Raw genomic sequence first — 17,833 nt, 5'->3', positions numbered from 1 at the left:
TGGTGACAGTCATGGTCCTCCTAATAGTGCCCTCTGTTTTGCTAGTGTCCTGTTCTTGAAATCTGTCCTTGAAAAGTAGTAGACGCACCTCAGTTACTAGTTAATTGTTTTCTATTTGTCTGCTAATCTTTCAGTTGCATTGTTATCTGAGCAGGGGGCTACTTTCCTGTGATTATTTTGTTATTTGAATACTTCAGAATTTAACAAACTGAAAAGTCAGAAAATTCTCTTCTAATTGACGTATAATGCATTTTTCCTTGTAGAATCTCTGCTGCTCTGTACAGTTTATGTTCTTTTTTTTGTAGTGCTTTACTTTCCGAGAGATAATATCGTCTCTCATCTAATATTTTCCTGTGAAACTTGTTAGCACTGAGTGACTTTCAGATTCTTTTCTCTATCAAATGTGGTGAGATTGGCTAAGATGGGCAAAAGTTATTAATTCTAACACTTAAAGATGAGTGAAGATAGCAGGATTACTCTGGCCTCATTTTCCCTGGGAGAAATGTGCTAAATAGTTTTCATTATTTACTTACCTTTTGATTTTCTAGACCTATGTTGGTTGAAAATGAGTCTGTCTTTGTCAATGAAGCTATATTAGTTATTGTCCAGAGGGGGCAATGAGACTGAAAGAGACCGTGTCTTGAAGATGTTAGATGTAATGCTTTTCGTAGTATTCCTTTAGGCATACTTCAGGAATCCTTTAGGAAAGGGTTGAATTGCCTTTATACTCTAGTTAGGAATGGATTTGCTAGCCTGCATATGAGATTCTGTACACTTCTCTGTACAGTTGCCCTTTTTCTTGAAGAGTCATTGGCTTTCAGGTCCAGGGTATTTTCTGTCAAATATATATTTGAATCTAGTATGGGGCTTATTAAGAAGAGTATGTGTAGGATGAGGATATGGTGTTGGACAACTAAAATAGCTGATGTTCATCTTTGTCCTTTAGTAAAGCTCTATCTAGACAAAATTGAACATTAGCAATGTGTCCTTGTGGCAAAGAGTTCTAATGGGACTGCATTGGACCAGGTGAGCTCTGGAGGAGATTCCATCCATCACCTCCGGAGATGTCCCTTCCAGCCTCAACAGTTCTGTGATTCTATGATTAGGTAGAAATGTAGTAGAAAGCGGTGGCAGAGCCAGTCCATTTGACTGAGGGACTAAATCTGCCATTACTATTACAGCTCGTAACGTAATGGTGATTTTTGCTTTCCCACCTTCTGTGTCATGGCTCTAGTGATCCAGGCAGTCTTTAGCAGGTGTGTATGGATACCATATTTGCCACTTTACAGCATCCTTGTTTGTGTACAATATCTCTCTTCTATACCAGATGTATTCAGGAAAGACATCTTGGTGGGATAGCCATTTTTTTCATGAGTACGCACCATGTTCAGCATGTCATTGCAATACCATTGCATGCAGGACTTATTTAAAGAAGCCAGGAGAAGTTATTGTCCACAACTTGTGCATTTCCAATGTTCATGTCTTATTGTATTCATGCTTTAAGACCCAAGATCATGCCAAACTGTGTGGTGAAGCAGTCTGATTTTGTGTCCTAATGCTTCAAGAGCCATAACTGAGGTTGTATCAGTCTGGACTGAGCTGTGCTGTGGTTTCTTTCTGTTGTGTTCTCTCCTTTACCTTATCTGTAAGCGGTCATCATTCTTAATGGTTCTGTAAAATATAGTGCTATTGTTAGTGGTTAACATCAAGGGGTAAACCACATTTAATTGTCAAACATGGGAAGTAGTCTTACATTCCACATATCCTTATGCAAGCATATCTGTTTAAAGGCTATTCAGCACGAAAAACTAGGACAAAAGACAGGACAAGTAATAAATTAAACACTCAGATACACAGACTCTGAAGAATGGGAGATAATTAAGAAGATACCAAACACCAAAACTGTCAGACCATTGGTTGATGGATCATTGAAGGAGCAGCTCAAAGCCTTGAGGGAAACAAGATTATCATATGTCTCATGGAAAAGAGTAAGCTTATTATTGGATATTTGAGGGGGCTTGTGGGATTGTGTAAAAGTTATTATGGATCATCTAGCAGAAGAGCCAAAGGCAGGAAAAGGGGGAGTGTAAGCAATCTGCTGATGATAATTAGGTTTGTGCCCAGTGCCCTATCACTGCAGTAATAACGTAATAAGAAAATCTATCTTGTTAAACACTATTCCTAATTGTTTTCCTGGTTGAGGGTTCTCTCTGTTCTGTGTGTGTGGTACTGGTGAACTTCAATCCAGAGTAGCTGGTGGGTAGCTTCAGAGGTCTGAGAGCCAGAGCCCACAGGTCTGGGGTAGGATACAGGAGAGAGCAGAGGGTTTGGGAGTGGGTGGCTGGAGGGGCTGACATCCCAGCCAGCTTCTAGAGGGAGGGGCAGGGCTTGGAGAGGCAGCCTCTGAGGAGACCCATGGTTTGTGGCCAGCTACGAGAGACTCATGTGCGTGAGATCAGCCAATACCTATGAACAGATCAGACTCTGTGTATCACTTCTTTAGGTGTGTGCTGTTTGTGTGTTTGTGGTGGTGTGGTGGCCAGCGGCGTCTACACGGCGTGTGCATGTGTGTCAGGGGGTATGTGGTCAGCCTTGCTGCTGGCTGGGGCCAGGCTGAGAGGGTGGCAGCAGCCTGGCTGCGGCAGGCTGGGTGGGAGAATGTTCCTGGGCCTTGAAGGCCACCCACTTCGGCTGCGCTTCAGCAGTTTGTGGTGTGCGCATCTCCTTTTACATAGAAGCACCAGGCCACAGGCCTTAATTGGAGGTCAGATGGAGGGCCTGCTCCCATAGTTAAGTTCTAAGGCAACAGTATTATGTTTTATAATGAAGTAGGTTTTTTTTGAAGGCTTGGTTTTCTGCTTCATGAACTTGAGTCCTGGGGGAAGTGTTCTTATGCCAGAGTGTATTTTTAATCAGAAGTAAAATATTTGTGGTAATTACAAACTTAAATAATCAACGTCTAAAAAAAGGGAATAAAAAATTACGTGTTGTTGGAGTTGCTAGCGGTTTTCTTCAATGTGAATGTCCTTTTCTATTTTGGAAAGAAAAATATGTAAACATTAACTCTTACTCATATTTGGGAAATGTCATTGCTGTTGCTGGCAACTGAGAGTTGGAATTAAGTAAAATATTTGAAAATGATGACAAGTAGGCTGAGATTAATGCTGGTTTTTAACAGAATAAAATGTGAGTGCCTGTGATGTTTTTAGCTCTATTCACTACAGATAAGAATGTAGTCATTGGTACTTGAACGTATGGGAAGCTAGGGCTTAAAACTTTCAAAGGTTGGCAAGATTTGATTTTGCTTCTTTAAAAAGAAATTAGGATAGTGAAATATAGATAACTGAGCAAAAGTATTCCAAATGCCTTTTTACTTTTAGAAGATGGATATTTTCTAAGTCTTAGCAGCAAAACAATTATTTCTAAGCATTTCTACATGTTGAGAGAATAAAACACTGAAATTCAAATGGCTTCATTTGAGGTTTGAAATTAAGAGGTTGGCATCATGCAAACTGTTGTAATAAAATCTTTTCTACGTTTATTGTTACTGAAGATCAAGTATGGAATTCTTAAGGATTACTTAAATTTATTTGAAGTTGTATAGTAACTTTCTCAAGCAAGAAAAATCATTATATGAAGATCTGGCAAGCTCACTAAACAGAGAAAATACTTTGCAATAGGATCCTTTTTCCTTAGATGTGAATGTCTTTACTCTAGTGTTTAAAGACTTAATGGGAACATAGCCTTGGCCAGTGCTGACTGTGGCAAATAACCCAGTCCCTAACAAGAAGTGTTTTTAAGATTTTTGTTAATTTCTTTTCTCTGAAAACAATCTAAGCGTAGAATGATCTTGTTTCTAAAGAAATCACTTCATTTCATGCTTATAACTCCTGAAAAAGAATTTAACAATTTTGTTAGAATTTGTGTCTAATTACTAATCACTAGTAATTTTGAAAATTTCACTACATTGCAGATGAAATGTGGACTTTTTAGGATGCTTAGAGAATGGAAGTTCTAGTACGGAAAACAGCAATGCTAGTAGTTGTTCAGAAATATTTGGTACTGGAGATCTGTATTACATATTGTGTATTTAAACAACCATGGTTCTTTTTGACCATCTTTGATATTTGGGCAGTTGAGATTAGAAGATTGGCAGAACTTGTCTGATCTCCTGTGGTTTTTCACAGAATCACAGAATGACTGAGATTGGAAGGGACCTCTGGAGATCCATCTGGTCCAGCCCCCCAGATCAAGCAGGGCCATCTAGAGCTTGCTGCCAGGGCTGTCCAAGCAGGTTTTGGGTATCTCCATGGGTGGGCAACCTGTGCCAGTGCTCAGTCACCCTCACAAGGAAAAGGATGTTTCCTGATGTTCAGAGGGAACGTCCTGTGTTTCAGCATGTGCCCATGATCTCTTGTCCTGCCACTGGGCACCTCTGACAAGAACCTGGCTCCGTCCTCTCTTCACCCTCCCTTCAGGTACTGATCTGCATTGATGAGATTCCCCGGAGCCTTCTCTTCTCCAGGCTGAACAGTCCCAGCTGCCTCAGCATCTACTCACAGGAGAGATGCTGCAGTCCCTTCATCATCTTAATGGCCCTATGCTGGTCTCTCTCCAGCCTGTCCATGTCTCTCTTGCACTGGGGAACCCAGCACTGGACTGAGTAATTGATTCCCAGTAGTAAAATCCTGTTGAGAAAATTAAGTATCTTCTCTGAACCACTAGAATAAAACTGATTTATAATAACTGATTTTTATACAGTGGCAGACATAGTTATTTCCTGTAGGGCCTTCTGAATGGCATAGGGCTTTAGTAATAAGGTTTGTCAAGATTGATAACTACGTAACATCTTTTTAACTCGAGATTTTTATGATGATCTATGTTGTAGAATAATAGATGAAGCCCCGTAGTGGTAGTGATGACTATGGAAAATGAGATTTTAATCAAGCGGATTGGATAGGTATAGAGATGCTTGTAGCTTCTCTTCTTGTCTGCATGTTGTCTTAAGTACTGGAGCAATTTTGCTAGCGTGGTTATGGTTGTTCTTAAAGCAGTTTTGGAACCTAGCATTAGTGCTAGACTGATGGAGTTTGTGATGGGAAAAACCTACCATGGTTTCTAACAGTGACTTTGAGAGTGCTTAATGAAGCAGTAAAGAATCTTTCGTTTTTTCTAGCTGATTGCTTCTTGTGTGGTATTGACTAGTAACTTCTACCAAATTATCCAGAGATGTCGACTTTCTTAATTTCCTTCTCACGAAGAGGGGAGAAAAACTTCAAAATGGTGATGTTAAAACCTTGAGGAAATCACTACTGAGTGACCTTCTCCCCCTCCAATAATGCTCCGTTGATGCAAGTTAATTAAAACAGCAACGTATAGTTGAACTGAAGAACAGATTCCAGGTTACCTTGGAGTACTGGAATCAATATTTACTCTGTGAATCTGGGTGAAAGACCGCAAAACAAGGAAATTTCTGTTCATTAATAGTGCCAGAAAAAGGAACAAAAGATCTGCATGCACCCAAAGAACAGTAAGCAGTATTGAAGAGATGAAGAAATATTTGCAATATCAGAAGTTGGTATTGAAATAAAGTAAATTATTCCATTTTGCAGGCTTGCTGTGAAGCCAAGTGTTCCTGTACGCTATTTACTTAGTTTTAAAATTACTAGATGTATGGAACTAGATTACAAAAAGCCTGAGGACTAAATTAAAATTGAGGAAGCTATTGGTAAAGTCAGTGGTGAAACAGTTGAAAAAATCACTGAAGAACCTTCACAATTATGGGAAGCAGTATTATTTAACAGAAGATTTGGATTTTGCTGACAAAGTAGCTTTCTAAGTGGCTACTTAAATCTACATATAATTAAAGCCTGAAAGAGACTATACACTATAGTAGGAAAGATGGAATTAATAATCTGTTTTTGGGGAAAAATACCTAATGAGCATCTTGGTAACTGTCAACTTTAGCTTTATGTTAGAATACAAAAAAATACAAGAGATTAGTTCATTTACATACTTTCACCCTAAGACACAAGTGAAATGAGTATATGCACAACTAATAATGATGCAAAACCCAGCAACAGTTCAATTAACAATTAAATGAGGTTTAATTATTGAAAAAAATTTGCTTTAAATAGTAAATATTAGTCTTGAACCCAGATGTTATTTATACCTGAACGTGAATAAGAAAGCTAGGCGTTTCCAAATGGAAAAAAGAATCAATTACTTTCAGAAGCAAATACCTCAGGAAAACATTAATTACTATTCTGAATGCATTTGACAAATGCTGAGCTGAAATTAGTGAAGTTCGGTTTCTTCAAAGTTTTTAAAGTATTAGGTAAATGTCTAGGACATGCTAGCAAGGAAGTTCTTCACAACTGTTAATTTGTTTCTTCTGCCATGGAAGATTTGTCCTTTGGCAGCTTGAATTAACTGACTAAATATCACTATAAATATATGTTAATTTTGTATATATAATACATAAAATTTACAATAGATATTTTATAATAAAACTTATGACTTTTAAATTGTTAGGTGTAGCATTTAAGCAATATTGGTGATAAGTGTCTTGCTTTCCCCTTTAGAGTCCAAAAAAAGAAAATTGCGGTGCAAAGACAGTAACTTGTATTTCTTTGTTTCAGCAAGTCATGAGTTAGCTGCTGCCTTTGATTTGCTTTCCTTAAAGCATAAAAGGGCCACTTTGCATTCTCTGTGATTTTCTTTGGGCTTGGGTCTGTGTTGCTGTGTGTGTGAGAGCAAGTGCACAGTGGGGAGTTTTATTTAATTAAAGAAACAAAACAAACAAAACCCCACAAAACCAACTTCAGCCTTATGTTGATGCTTATGTCAGTCACTAGAGATTCATGAGGGAAATTTTTTCCTGTCCTTTGAAAACGTTCACTGAGTTGTTACATTTGTACTAAGAGCCTAGTAATGCCAATCTGTATTATTTATTTCCTTTCTTCCATACATTTGGTGGTGCTATTTGAAAATAATCTAGATGCTTCATGTAGTAAGTTATATTGGCCCATTGCAAAAAACATTTAGTAATGTTGAAAACATTTTTGCTTAAATAGTTTTGTTAGTTTTGAGAAATGTTCTCTCTGTTCATCTAGGTTGTATGCAAACACTTCACATGGAATAACTGTAATATTAATTGTTTGCTTTGTTTTTGATCGAGATTATTTCAGTGTAAGTGCTGCTGAAATAACTTTTAATAGCAGAAAAAGCCTTGGCAAAAATTACTTATTAATTTTGTACAACACTTGAGATTTGTAACATGCTGTGAAAGGTTAAACCCCAACTTTTTTTCAAAAGAAAATTGATCAGCACTAAAATGTCAACTGTCTAGGTACAGCAGGATACCAGCATGCAAACACTGTTCTCTTCTTTCACTTTCCCCAGCTGCATAGCATTTGCATTGTGACATTTTGTTACAACGTTACCAAGATAGGTGATGTGTCAAAATCAATCAGTTTTTGTTGGTATGAGGCAGCCTGCAACTTAGTTGGATGTTGAAGGCGTTTCTCTGAAATGTAATTAAATTGGATTCTTGGGTTCTGGCAATATCTGCATGTTGTGACTTCGTAGTGGTGACTGCAAAATTGTACAGTTTTGAGTTGTCATTCCGAAATATCTTTAGGAAAAAAAAAGGCAAAAGAAAGCAATATTAAGACTTTCTCAGAAGTGCAAAACTTTTCTAGACATATTTTAAATTTAATTTAAGGCAAATATTTTGGTGCCTTATGCATTAAAATGCAAGACAGAAAAATAAGCTGCCTTACTGGAGAGTCCATATCCTTTAAAACTACTTTTTAGGGAATTGCTACCTAAAATTCAAGTTTTGTTGAAAACAAAGTTCTTTTAAAATTTTAGAATCCCTGTTCATCAACAATGCCTCTCATCAGAGAGAAATGCATTAAGAAGCCTTTTGTGTGACTACTACTTTACCCCATTTAGACTGTTTCTGGAATAAATGTACATTGAAACTAGTGTTCGTCTTTGAAGACTGTCAGATTGCAGCATTGCAGTGGGAAAAAGATTTTACCTGAGCAATTTCTATTTGAAATAAGATGTCAGTAGAGTCTCGCTTTTTAAATAAAAGCATGCTCTTGATTATGTGCATTGAGAAACACTTGTAGTTGGACTTAGTATAAGGAGGACTGAGACTTAAAGGCCTGTTATTTACTGTAATCATACTGGGTATGTGCATGGATCCTAAATACTATAAATATGTAAAGAGTACTTTGTGTGTAGTGTATCTATAATAATATAGTGAATATTATGACACAGTCCTTAAGTAGAACTGAGAGTTTCTACAGCATTATTTTTAACCTGTTCCATATCTTAAAATGGGGGTGAGAGGAGGACAGGCTCCCAAATGCTTTTGTAGCGTCTCCTGGAGATTGTTTTTTCTTTTGATCAAGCAGAGAGTCCAGAAGGATAGCTAATCTAGATAGACTAGGGATAAGGAGAAAAATCCTGAGTTAAGTTAAAAAACTTCCATAGAAAACATCTTACTGTCCTCTCTCATTCTTCAGATATCCCTAGTGAAGGGGGAGAGCTGGGACCTCTATTTCTAACTCTCAGATATGTTGTGGCTGCTGTGCTGTCAATAAAAAATATGTGTGTCTGCTTTTGGTTACGTAAAAGCTGATACTCTGTAAGAGTGATTACATCTGGAAAACAGCTTAAAACGTTGCTGGCCAAACACATCTTTGAATAAAGCTTGTCTAGTATTAAGGAGTTAGTTGGAACAAGTATAGTGCCTAGTAACGTTAAATAGGTACCTCTAAATGTAGTCTCTCTTTCAAAAAATTCAGCAGAAAGATCTGAATAGGTAAAATAGTATTGGATTACCAGACTAAAATATGAATTTAATTTCATTCCACAAAACATGATTTCTAACTGCATACCATTACTTTGGATGTGTTACTGCTGCAGGTACTACTAAAATGTTATATTTTACTCATGTATTTGTCTCCATTTATCTTTTTTTTTATCTCCCTCTTGCACTTTGCTACTGTGTCGGCTCATACTCAGCTGGGTGGTGCTTTTAACAGGAACGAATAGACCTCAGTCAGCGGTGTAAGAACAAAGGCTTTCTGTTTCTAATAGATGTACAGCATCATGATCTTTAATCATTATCTGAGAATTGAATGGTTTGAGGAGCAATGCAGTTAATATCACCTCTGTTTTCTACCAAAGTTTGTTTGTTAGGTAAATAGATTTAAAATTCCTGAACACAGGCTTATTGTTTAGTCTTTGCTGGAGATGAATTGTTCATATCAGGACCTTTAACAGCAGGTTTGAAGAACTTCAGGGAAAGCTGTGGTTTGCATGTGTACCACAAGTGAAGGGAGTTTCCCTTTCCTCGGTCTTCCTGGTCACCAGGTCAGATCCTGCTTTAGTTCAAATCTAAACTAAGTTTGTTTCTGACTGATCACGGAAACATTCTTCCAAAAAGCCACTCTTTTAGTAAAACTGCCAGCAGGATGCAGTGTTAGCACCTTTCACTGTTAAGATTAGGGTCATCTTAACGTGACCTTACAGAAACATGGTGGCGTAATGTCACCTTGATAAGGCTGCTGTGAAGTCGACATCCACAGTTTGTGTTAGCATCAAGGTTTCCACTTTATTTATTTACTTTCGCAGATCTCTCAGGGAAAATCCAGCAGAGGTGTAAGTTACTGGTATGTTTAAGCCTGCTGGATGATAGTTGTTTGTATTTTTTGTTTTTTAATGTCCTTTACAGGCCATTTAGAAATAGCCCACAAGTTTAATATCTTTTTTCCCTGTCTGCTCCAACCTCAGTTGAAAAATCTTTTTTGTATAACTTTGGCAATAGGTTTGTAATATTGCAGTTCATACTAATCAAAACCGATTCTAGCAAACAATCCAAACTTTCATGCCTTTGTTTTCCTTTTAGACAACACACCAGGCCACTGTAACCCTTCGAGCTAATAACGAATGCTTTTCTGAACCATCATGTATGTACTGTGCCCTTTTCAGAACAGATGGGAGAGAATTATCCAACTAAATGTTTCAGGGCAACAGTGAATAGGAAACTTTTAATAAGATTTTTAAGATGAGCTAACAAAAAGCAAAGGTCACTATTAAGACATTTTAACAAGAAGGGCACGTTCTTTAAAGTGGCATATTACAAAACAAATGAAATAGAAAACTTCTAAGTTATGGCTTATTCCTTAGGCAGTAATGAGAGACTGAAATAGAGTCTCTCTTTAAACGTTTAATTCCTAACCGTAATACTTTACTGTCTGACCTAAATTGTGGGGGTTTTTTGTTTTTTGTTTGTTTGTTTTTGTTTTTTTTTTTTTTAAATCCATACAGCATTATGAAGGAAGCATTTTAGTGATGTGTTCACTCTGAATATGTCAAATTGTTGATGTTACACCGACAATGCTTCTTTCCTCTCTTCGTTAAAATATTTGTTAAATTGCATTAAAGCAATAAGGAACCATCTAAAGCTTTCACTTGGAAGGCTGAAATTGAAGTTCTGATGTCCAAACTCATTCTGGTTTTCTTTATGCTCTCTCCTTTCTTATTGTAACAACTGGGAAACAGAAATACGGGAAGGGGTTGCCTCTAGCCCTAAAGGTATTGAAGTGCATCATAGGAACAAATGGTTGGTGGTGTGAGAACGGACTACAGAGCTACAGAATACAGTAAAAGAATACACTAATCCGTGGTTTGTTTCTTTGCTTTCTAAATAGAAATTTCCTCTCTAGACTTAACCTTTTAGCTACCTAATCCTTCATTTTTATGTTCATCAATACATATAGTGGGAAGATGCAAGAGCCGTCACAGTGTAAATTTAATCCTCTTAAAAATGTCTGTTACCTATGGTGTAAGATTCAAAACATGTAGGGTTTTGTTTCCCTTCTAATACTCTTATTTCTAATTTATGTCTTTGTATTGCTTTCTAAAATTTGCTTGCTAGTTATCTAATTGAAATCTAACAAAAGCGTAACAACTTTAGTTATTCTATGCTGCATCAAAATCACTGTTAAAAATTTGCTGTAGGTGTTTTTCACTAATGCATTAATGACATTTAGTTGAAGAGTTCGAGCATGGAATATAGGAGTGTTATTTCTAAATTTTGAAATCAGCATATGATACACTTGTCCTAGAGGCTTTTACTTTACTTAATCTACTCGTTTTGTTACTGCTGCTACAAAGATGGAAAGATTTAGAATTGAACAATGAAATTTTATAAAGTGAACACTTTCCATACTCTTCTGCTTTTCTTTTTTCATCTGTGCACTTTGTTGTCACAGTGTCCTGTTATTTCTTGCTACTGTTAGTAGTATAATTGCTTCAAGTCTACTTTTTTTTTTTAATTTCTGTGGGTGGAGAACAGGTCTTATGAACCTTTGTTGACTGGTTTTCACCAAGGCTTAGAAACTGTTGTACTAATGGTATAAAACATTTGTGGATAGTATTAAAGACCATATAATTCTCTTGTCAATGTTGTCCCCAGTAGCATTTAAAACTAGTTTTGGTACCAATTGGTTTAGTTAAAGCGATTAAAATGGAAAAGCAACTAACCTGAATGTGATCTCTCCAACTCAGAAGCTGAAGTCCAGTAATGAAGCAGTGAAGTGTTAAAATGGTTGTACAGGAAAATTGTAGGGAGATGTGCAATTGTAGAGAAAAATTAGCTAATGTGGAATACTACATATTGTAAGCACAAAGTCTTCCTGCATTTTTCTTTGACCTTTTTGGGAGAGTATCAAAACTGTGCTCTAAATTAGTATATTAAGTTTGGTAATCAAAAATACTGTAATTTGTTTGTACCATTTCAAATGGATATGGTCACTATACTTGTTATTTTGGAGGTGGCTTCTTCAGGTCAGGTCTCTAGATTACTGAGGAAATGGGAGTGAAGGTTGAAGTTCAAATTTTTTTCTCTCTGGAGAAAAGGGGTATAAAAGACTTCATTTATAGCAGATTTTGACCCTTTGTATCTCAGTTTCTAGTTAAACACATGTAGTCTTCCCCCTCCCCACTCCCATTTTGGAATAAAATTTTTCAGTTTTTTTAAATTTGCCTCTGTTCATAGGGGAGACTTGCTGTTGAGTGTAAAAGGAGGTGATATAGGACCACTTTCAGTAGATTTTGTACAAACCAGTAGCGGCTCTTTTTGGATTCCTGTAGGATAGACAGCTGAGCTTTCAAAATACTGTGAAATCTATGCTTAAGCAGAAATGTATCAGCTTCGTACTGGCATGAAAGGAGTTTATGTATGTATGTGGTGAATTGACCTTGGCTGGCAGGAAAGCGCACCCCCCCGCCCCCGCCCCTTCCCCAAGGGATTGGGGAGAGATTCAGGAGGAGCAAAAATAAGAAAACTCATGGACTGAGGTAAAGACAGTTTATTAAGCAAAGGGAGGAAAAAAGGGGAAAACCCCAAGTGGTGCTGACCAGTAGCAGACCGATTCCCAGCCAGGCCCCGAGCAGTGGCTACTTTGGAACAGCCGCCCTGTGGTTTTATTGCTGAGCTGATGTGCTATGGTCACAGGTGATGGTAGACTTTTGCAGGTGGCAAGGTAACTGGCTTTTTTCTGTTCGTTGGTGTGATGTTTTTGTTAAAACCTTTTCTTTAGTTTTTATGGTGCCTTGATCAATCCCTGCTTTAACCTTATTTCATCTTTGCATCTCAATTGTACCCATTCCTTCACACCCTTTGTTAGTCGTGTAACTATCATAGCAGACATAAACAGAGAAAAATGTTCTAGGAAAATCTTTTCATCTGTGCTGCAGAAGTCTCCCAAACCTATGCCCAGTCTTAATCCAGACCTTATTACACTGAGTAGTGGAGCACGTATGGAGGTGATGTTTGTTCTGGAACTGCCAGTGGAGATATAGGTTAAATAATTTAGGTAGCCCCTGTAAAGAAGTGCCTGTGTTTCCAAGAACTGCAGAGTGCCTGCTGGGAACTGTGGGCTCACCTTTAAAAGTACTGTGTGTTTCAGAGGTGCGTTTAGCACTTAATAGAGCAGTCTTCCGTTCAAAGTCTCTGCAAGCCTCCCTCAAGTAAATTTTGTTATAAAGCTTGTAGTTATGAAGGAAGAATTTATTGGGAGAAAAAGCAAGGTAACTTTCCAGGGACTGAGCATTCTTTGAGATACCGTGTCCCTAGACATATTTACAGTGCAGTCATCCTCCCTTTTAAATACGAGTCCCATATGATGTAATCCTGCCTGTCTGGGTTTTAAAAGAACTGAGGAGGCAAAAGCACGCTAAGCCTGCTTGTACAGCGTTTGTTAAAATACGAAAGAAATAACATGAACGCCAGCATCGGTAGTTCTAGGATATGAAAAAAAAAAGTTGGGCTTTACAAATTGTGTAGTGGCAAATCACAGACTGTGGATGTGCGTGTGCACACAGTGCCTTCAGACACCCCATTATGGTTCTAGGAGTACTTGGCAGTTGATAAGGAAATACTCTTGGTAACAATTTACAGTTTAGGTTCTCTAATGCACCCTCTTAAAGGAACTTCCCCCCCGCCCCCACCCAGTAAATTGTAGAAAGAGCCTGGCGTAATTCAGTAGCCTACCTCAGCTAAACAAAGCCCTTCTTTTTGTGCTTTCCTCCTAAGCCTTCATTTTTCTCAATGGCATCCAACTTAATGTGATGTTTCTGACAGTACATTAAAATTTTCTTGTGCAATACAGTTAATTAGGACATCTCGTTTAGAAAGTAAGCTCTTTGTGAAAATAAAAATTCTCTTATCTTTTTGGTGCAGAAAAACACTTAGAGAGCAAGTAGCTCTCTCATGATAACCTCAAAATCAAGAAATTCATGTACTCCTAAAAAATTGAGACAAGTTAATTGAGCCATGATATCTTGTTCTTAATTGCTATGAATAAAAATGTCATTGCCTTCCTGATAGCATGTGGAGCTGCTACTTAACTTCAGGCTTTGTGTCAAGGTAACTTTTTTTAAGGTTTATAAGTAAATCTTCGATAACTTGCAATGTCATATGCTGATCTCATGTTTGGATGGGGGGAAGAAAACCAAACCAATTCTTAGACATCAACGTATAAGTTGCATTCCTTTAACCTTCAGTATTGCTTGAAGTACCACTGCCAAATCTTAAATAATTCTAATGTTCATGTTGTTACCTTCTTCATGCCATATGAAAATGTCTTGTTTATTTGCCACAAATGCAGCATAGTGAACACTAGAGATGTGATTGTTGTGTAGAGCTCAATAGAAAAGAACTCGGCTTCTTCCTCTTCTACAAGATGACAAAATTCAGTAATAATTTTATGCAAAAACTTTAGAAAGCCTGCTTTTGGAAATTCTGGTTACTTCAAATATGTGAAGAATCTGGTTTGATTTTTCCCTCCAGTACTTTTTTTTAAAAATTAATTCCTTTTCTGCAGATTGTTGAGTATTCTTCTTGCTTTCTCAATTTTAAATGTTGTGTGATATTGATAACAAGGTACTTAATTTGCCTTAATGATCTACATCACTTACCCCAGCTTTCAGCATCTGAGCTCAGCTCTGAGGTGTCAGCACGTTCTGTCTGCAGCTCGCTCTGCCCACTCCTCTGATCATCCAGGCCTTGAGACTGGAAATAGCATAAGTCTGCAGCGTCTTATGTTCTCTGTAAATTAAACTGCTTCAGCACGATCAGAGTTTGGAGCTATGCTCTTTAATTGACAACATTTTGATGTGTTTCATATATCTTAAAATATCTAATAGCTTGGTTTTGCCTTTTTTTTTTCTGGTAAGATGATTGTGTTGAGTACTGTATAGAGATGAAGGCAAGGCTATGCTTGCGGGCATTTCTCTAAATTTAGTTTCAGAGTGATTGGAAAAAGTTTTCGGAATCTCAGTTTGGATTCTGTAATTGGGATTATCTTTTTCTTTTAGAAAAATGCCATTGAAAAAGGACATAAAATTCTGAGCTGTTTGAAAACGCTACCATTAATTTACTACCACCTTTGTAAAAGCTAATTTTATTTACAGTGTGGCTCAGTTAGAAAAAGTACAGTTGTGATGAAAGACTTTATACATTAAAATTTTACCTTTTATGTTTATAATCCAGGTAAGTTAAAGGAAAATGTGCTCTTTCAATTAAAATTGTTCAAATATTTTGATGGACTCTCCTCAGCTGTGTTGAGGTCTGCTCAACTGTGTTTAAGGAAAACTCTCCTTGGTTCTAGATAGAACAGAACAGTGTCATGAGGATCTCACATCTTCCTGAAAAAAAACCCACATTTGAACTAACCTAATGAAGTGTTTGTTGTAAGAGTTGAAAGGTGTATGAGCTTGTTTTCACAAGAGCATTTTCTGTAGGGAACTTTATCTTGTCCTTCCAGGCAACATAATGGAGGAAAATAGGGATTCATTTTGCTTCTAAAATTTGCAGATTCCATAACTCTGGGTGAAACACAAGACAGGAAGAAAAAAAATAAAGAAAAACATTGGCTGTGTGGATTCCTCTGTGACTGCAAGGGTTTATGTTTATTTCCCCTTTAATGGTAGTTCCCGAAACAACCAGCATAGGCCACTTTTCCGTGTTCTTTCATTGCAATATCAAGAAAAAACTTGGTTAAACACAAAGATCACTAGTTTATGGTTCTACCTCAATTCCTGTAAGTCTCCCAAATTAGTTTTAAATAATATTTCTGTTCATTGATAATGTTTACATTACAACATAGTTTATTGTATACATAACTTTGTCAATAATATCAATACTTTTGCAGGTTTTGAATTTTACTGTTTTTCAATTCTTACACCACTGTCCAGTTTGACTTTCATAAGCAGCATCTTGTCATAAATGTGTTGTTTATAATGAGATAAAAATTGTTTTATTTCTCATTAAATGTAATATTTATGATTTAAATGTAATATTTAGAGACAAATACTGTATGCTTGTCTCATGTAAAAATACACATGTGTATGTGCATACACACACAAATAATTGTTTTCTGTATCAGTTAAGTTATTAATAGAAAGAGAAGCAGATGGTGTTTCACGTAATCTGGGCTCTGTTCTGATTTTAGCCAAGTGGAATAACTTGACTGGTATTTAGAGGGCTTCCAAGTTCTCTTCAGAAATAATTTCTAGTTTTCTGGTTGTGTTTAAAACAAAACTAGAGGGTTACTTTATAGAAGCTATGAATATAGAACAGTACGTATATTGGCCTTTAATGCTCACTGGTAAGAAAATGAGTTTTTTATCAAAAGAAACTTCTGAATAAATACAGAGCTTACTGAATTTTTGGTATATCATACGCATCTCAATCTAGCTCCATAAAATAAGGGACTGTGGATAACGCTTTAATTACCAAGATACCAGCCTTTTTTTAAAGGAAGGTGAGTGGATTGCTGAGGCTGCCTGACTTGCTTTTCCAGCAGCAGCCAGACAGGATGAGTACATGTGGGTTACCCGGGACTGAGAAGCGCTGCGGTTTGAAGTGGCAATTGCTGCAGGCCAGTGCTGGCTTAACAACTGAAATGGCCCCTTCCTCCCACCTCGCTGCCCTGCTCTTCAGTAGCTTCAGCTTCCACTCAACAGACTAGCTCTTTGAACTGCCTCTCATTTGGCCGGTGGTTGGTATTGCTAGCTTGAGGCACAAGTTTCAAATTTGGGCCCCATCTGACTTCTGCCTAGCAGCAAAGGTTGTGAAATGGCTGTAATGAATGTGTGATCTTTCAGGAAAATATTAAACTCCTTCATATTCAAATGGTCTACCTATGAGCTGATGGAGTTCAGCATGGAGTTTCTTACAAGTAAACCCCCTGTACCCAAACACTGAGCAGAGCTTTTTCCGGGGTGTATTTCTTTGTGGGTTATAAATAGAAGTTGTAGCCTGCTAGTTAGTCCTGCTTCAGTGCTTGCCTTTACTTGTCTGTTGGAGTCATCAGGGTGAAGCTACAGGTGAAGGTTGGTGCTAAATTTTTGGGGTTGGTTTTTTTTTTTTCAGTATGATTTTAAAAGAGTTTGTGTAACTGTGCATGCTATTTTAAGTTACCTGTAAAATACTTAAGAGCTTGATGTTGATTTATACAATGTGAAGTATCTTGAAATTTTAAATCTGTACAAAGGTAGTTTTCAAAATACAGCCTAACTTGGCAGCAATAGAATAATGAAAAGCATGTTATATTAAATATTTTATATTAGATGTATATCAGCAGTACCAGAACTGCTATGCTTGTAACTTTTATAGGTGAAGGTAGACACGTATATACTGATATTAGGCAAATTTAATACACATTTTTCCAATTATTTTAGTTAATACACCAGTTAACTACTAGTCCTCAATAGCGTGACATATGCTTATTGATTTATAGACTACTAGGTTTATTTTTTCAGAAAAAGTTTAGTGTTTTAACTAGTCATATGAAAGAGTTACAAGAAAAAAGTTTGTATTTAGTTCAGAACAGTCAAATTAGAAAATACAGGTTTAAAAAAAAAACCAGTGTACACAGGCATGTCTATATAAAAGCCATATAGTGCTAAATAATATGTAAATTTTTCTGTACAAATATAAGCTGTATGTAATATGGCTTAATGAACTATCTTTACATTATGTGATTGCTAGAAGGCTGTCTAGGTAGAATATAACTTCTAGTTGAAATACGTTTGGAAAGAAGTATGCCACTTTCAATGATATTTAGCTATTTGATTCAAATAACATTTTAATCTTACAATAATTACTTTAACTGTTTGCCTTTGTTAACCTGTAAATATTTCTGCTAACTTCAGATTCTGAAAGGTTGTGCTTAGTTATTTTTAATAGGAGAAAGTATGTCTTATCGAATGTTGTGTAAAGTTGTAGCAATGCAGTGTGATT

General features: G+C 36.9%; 1 protein-coding gene across 1 annotated transcript in view; it reads left to right on the top strand.

Moving 5' to 3' along the window:
* The window catches only part of LOC104163769 (DNA primase large subunit-like), a gene marked incomplete at both ends in the record, with an annotated part of 51,975 nt that overhangs the window by 25,116 nt on the left and 9,026 nt on the right, over nt 1–17,833 (top strand). The window lies entirely within an intron of this gene.

The sequence above is a fragment of the Cariama cristata genome, unplaced genomic scaffold, assembly GCF_000690535.1.
Source record: "Cariama cristata isolate BGI_N322 unplaced genomic scaffold, ASM69053v1 scaffold6726, whole genome shotgun sequence".
NCBI lineage: Eukaryota > Metazoa > Chordata > Aves > Cariamiformes > Cariamidae > Cariama > Cariama cristata.
This window is presented reverse-complemented; position numbering and strand designations above follow the sequence as displayed.